The sequence below is a fragment of the Nicotiana sylvestris genome, chromosome 7, assembly GCF_000393655.2.
Source record: "Nicotiana sylvestris chromosome 7, ASM39365v2, whole genome shotgun sequence".
Lineage (NCBI taxonomy): Eukaryota > Viridiplantae > Streptophyta > Magnoliopsida > Solanales > Solanaceae > Nicotiana > Nicotiana sylvestris.
Window position 1 is genome coordinate 137,146,032 of NC_091063.1, and position 4,924 is coordinate 137,150,955.

At 32.7% G+C, this 4,924-nt stretch overlaps 1 long non-coding RNA gene across 1 annotated transcript; it reads left to right on the top strand.

Annotated features, from left to right (window-relative positions):
• Positions 1–1,262: 1,262 nt before the first annotated feature.
• On the top strand, positions 1,263–4,659 carry LOC104245373 (uncharacterized). Its single transcript, XR_715718.2, has 3 exons — positions 1,263–1,428; positions 1,571–1,690; positions 4,446–4,659. It is a non-coding gene; the product is annotated as an uncharacterized lncRNA (long non-coding RNA).
• Positions 4,660–4,924: the final 265 nt, after the last annotated feature.

The following is a 4,924-nucleotide window of genomic DNA, read 5'->3' on the forward strand; positions in this document are numbered from 1 at the left end:
TTTCGGTTCTTAGTAAGCTAATAATAAGTCGATAATAGTGAAACAACACTAGACAATAATCTGAAAATTTATACTTTTTATATATTTCGTTCGGAACTGAAAGTTTATTTACCTCTTTATATGAAAAGAATGAACAAAAAAACAACTAAAAGTTTGCTTTCTCAAGTTTTAGCCACTGTAGTCCTGCAATTTGAGTTTGCTTTCTTTACTTTTATGGTAGGATTTTTTTTAACTCTTCTGTTAGGCAAAAGTATGTGCGGAGGGTTAGAGAATTAAAGTCTCTTAAGGGAAAGAAAATTGGCTGATTCCTATTGTTTTGGGCTTAGACAATCTTTTAAGATATAAGTAGGATAAACCAAAATTCAAAATAACAATTAAATTGCATAAAATATTTAAAAATATTTAGAAAAAGATATTATATTGTATAAAATAATTATTAAATTTTGTATATAATTAATCGGTTTGGTTCAGTTTAATTTTTGATTTTTATAATAGAACCAAAATCAAACCAAATTTTATCGGTTTTTAAAATTTAAAATCAAAATCAATCCAAATAAAAAAATCGATTTACTTAGTCGGTTTGATTTGGTTTTCAATTTGAACCGATTTTCGTCAAACCGCGAAGAACCCTAGATAATATGCTCATTCACCAATTGCAGGCTACTTTCTCTTTCCATCTTTTAAATTTATACATACTACCACGTCAACATCCTCTATAGTGCCAATATAAAAAGGATTTTGATACCTGTGTCCACCCATCACTCACCAAGTGTCAAATAGTACAGTGAGAATATTTGGTCAATTTAATGCGAATGTTCCCCTAGTTGGGTAGATGTCACGATTATTTGGCAGTCCAATCCTTACTTTTTTAAAAAAACTTATACTTTTATTTTCAAAACTTACAAATTACAAATTATAGTATTTTCAATCCTTACCGTCATCTATGTATAGAGCGTAGTATATTTATTCTTGATCCTAAGTCCTAACCAGAGGCGGACCCACATAGTATTGTGTATATAGGTATATTTTTTCTGTCTTCGAAAAATTAATGGTATAAAGATTATTTTAAACCTACTTCAAACAAGTAAATTGCCTAGTTTATTGGTAAAGATGGTTCAAAATTTTCACATGGTCTTGAGTTCAAAACCAGTTAGTCACATATGCCCTCTATTTTTAGTTTTTTTTTTTAATATAGGTCTTTTTTCCCATAAAAACGACATCGTTTATGTTTTTTAAAAATATCCCCCAATTCCCCCAATCAAAAAACAATCAGAATCTCTAATCCCAAGCCCTTCGATGCCCCCCCCCCCCCCTTCTCTCTCTCTCTCTCTCTCGTTCAATCTCAAAGAGAATCGCTTCCATAGTCACCTCCTCCGTTAGCCCCTGCCCAGAAGGTCATCTCCCTCAAAGACAAAGGGCTTCATATTAGTTAGTATCTAACTAAAAGTTCATGTGATCAATAAGAACCAATTCTAGTTTTTCAATTTTTAGTATTTATTCCTCTTTTGCATAAAGATTTAATCCCAATAAATTTCCTTCACCTTTATGTGTTTTCTTCTCTTTGTTGTAGTTAGATTTTAAAGAACATTGCTTCATAGTCGTCTCCTCCAATAGACATGAGCCGTTGCCGCTTCTCGTTGGGTCGTCTCTCTCCGTCTTTTGACGTCAGCCCGTCAATTATCACTATCAGGTTTTTCACTTGCTTATATTGCAGATTTTTGTAATTTATGCTTTGAAAAAAAATTAGATTGTTTGAATGGATTTTGGCTGAGAAACAAATTTCAAGTTGAGATATACCATGTTAAATGTCTTTTTTTATTATATTTTTAATCTTAATGGAAAATGGGGAAAGGTGAGAAATTGAGAGTAATAAACTTGCTTATATTGAGAAGTTAAGCACTTTTTCTCTTTAGCAATCTCAGATTGTTGTTGTTGGTTTTGAGTGAGAAATCCTTTTTTAGTTTGTACTTTTGATATGGAATAGAAATCAGTTGTGTTCCTTGATGCGGTGAAGGACATTTTCCTTGGCTCATTGTTGAATCAACAGTTATGTTTTGAGTGAGAAATCAGTTATGTTTCCTTCATTACAATAGTTCTGTAATCTTATGAGTGATCGTCACTTGGGTTGTCTTCAGCCACATTAATTCTTCTAGTTTAAATTTAAGGTTAAACATATACAAAATTATTCTTCTAATTCTAATTCTAATTTGGTAATCCAATTTGTGTTACAATGAAGAGATTTTACCCTCTAGTATCTTCTAAGTTGCCATAACCAAGTTCATCCTCTCCAATTGCTATTCTCGTGGAACAAAATTTGAACCAATTAGAAGAGCAACCTCAATCCTCTAAAAGACAAAGGCAAGGAATAGATCTTGATTCTTTACCGACTGATCCAAAGGAGAGAATACCCACTAGAGATTATCATCCAAATGAGCGTGATGAGATTAGAAGAGAATATCTCTGAAGAGGTCCTTACCAACCCCGATATCATAAGTTTCCTCAAAGAGATTTTTCGAGCTTAAAGCGCAGTTTCAATCCTAAATGGTTTGATGAATATGATAATTGGTTGGAGTACAATGTGATAGAAAATGGAGCTTATTTTTTGTATTGTTACTTGTTTCAAGATGAAGCATTCATCAAGGTGGAGGTGATGTATTTTCAAGTTTAGGATTTAAGAGTTGACAAAAAAAGAAGAGATTCGATATGCATATTGGTAAGTCGAGCAGTATTCATAATCATGCAAAAAGGAAATGTGAAGATTTATTAAAACAAAAAACAGTCAATTCAAACTTCATTTGATAGGCAATCCAGTCAAACCAAGCTCGAATACACAATTCGCTTAAAGGCTTCAATTGAGGTTGTGAGGCTCCTATTAAATCAAGGAATGACATTCTGTGGACATCGTGAAGATGAATCATCATTAAACAAGGGTAACGTTCTTGAGATTCTTTCATGGTATGCAGAGAAGTGCGATAAAATCCGTGATCTTGTGTTGAAAAAGGCTCCAAAGAATGATCAGTTGACCTCTCATAAAATTCAAAAAAATATTATCATTGCATGTAAAATTGAAACACTTAAAGCAATTATGGACGATCTAAATGGAGACCTTTTTGCATTGCTAATTGATGAATCATGTGATGTATCACACAAATAGCAATTAGCTATTGTCTTGTGATATGTTAATAGATGTGGATCTGTGGTGGAGCATTTTACTAGGATCGTTCATGTTCGTAATACTAGTGCTTTATGTTTAAAGAAAGCAATTGTTGATTACCTTGCTCAACATTCTTTAAGTTTATCTTATGTGTGTGGACAATGTTATGATGGAGCAAGCAACATGCAAGAGGATTTACACGGCCTCAAAACTTTGATTCAATAAGAAAGTAAATCCGTTTATTCCATTCATTATTTTGCACACCAACTTCCATTGACTCTTATTGGCGGTATCTAAAAAGTGTCTTGAAGTGGGAGAACTTGTATTGTTCGTTTCTAATGTATTGAATATAGTGGGAGGCTCTTTTAAACATATGGATGATCTTCGAGAATCTCAAGCAGAAAAAGTTCAAGAGGCATTAGACATGGGTGAACTTGAAACTGGTAGGGGTTTGAATCAAGAACTTGGTCTTGCCAGAGTTGTCGATACTCGTTGGAGTTCACACTACAAATCTTTTAAGAACTTTATTTCTATGTTTGGCTCAATTATTGATGTTCTTGATACTATCATTGTTGATGCCCGGAATTTAGAAGAAAGAGTTAAGGCAAAGGGATATCTTAGCACTTGTCAAACATTTGAGGTTACTTTCATGTTGCACCTAATGAGAGATGTTTTGGAGATCACAAATGAGCTTAATACGTCCTTACAAAAAAAAAGGAGCAAGATATTGCAAATGCTATTCTACTTGTTTAAGTGAAAAAGAAACAGTTGCAAAATCTAAGAGAAGAAAAATGGGATTCACTTATTGATAAGGTGTCTACATTTTGTGTCAAGTATAATATTTTGATACCAAACTTTGATGACTTCTATGTTTACTCTGGAAGATCTCGACGTAAAGTTGTTGATTATACTGTTTTACATCACTATCGTGTTGATATATTTTTTAAGATTATTGATTGGCAAGTTCAAGAACTCAATGCTCGTTTTAATGAGGTGACAACGAACTTGCTTGTTGGAGTAGCTTGCTTAAATCCAGTTGATTCATTTTCCAGTTTTGACATAAATAAAATATTGATGATGGCTGAATTGTATCCTGGCGATTTTGATGAGAATATAATGGTTACGCTCAAGAATTAACTTGAAACTTATATTGTTGATGTTCGTGATGTTGATGAAAGGTTCTCCAAATCTACAAGGACTTGTTGATATTTCTGACACACTAGTTAAAACAAAGAAGTATTTGAATTATCCATTTTGTTTCACCTTGTGAAATTTGCTTTGCTTCTACCAGTTGCCACTGCTATAGTTGAAAGAACTTTCTCGGCGATGAAGTTGATCAAGAGTGAATTGCGGAACTGAATGAATGACGAATTCATGAGCTGTTATTTGGTACCTTATGTAGAAAGAAAAATATTTAACACCATTTTTGATGAGACTATTATGAATACGCTTCAAGAAATGAGAACTCGTAGAGAACATTTCTAATAATATATTTTATTCATATATAGTTTTTGTTGACCTCTTTGTATATTTATTTCTTTGCATTTTGAACCCGCTTGATAAAAATTTTGGGTCTGCCACTGGTCCTAACCGACCTTCTATCTAAAATTAAATATACACCATTGTTACAAGTACATGAGAAAATTTTGTGCACTTTTCTCAAAGTATTTTGGCACATTAATCTGTTCGCGATAGTTTTCGTTAAAGACAAGGACAAGTACTAGAAAATTTACTAATGACCAACTATAATATTCTAAGGGATTGTTAATT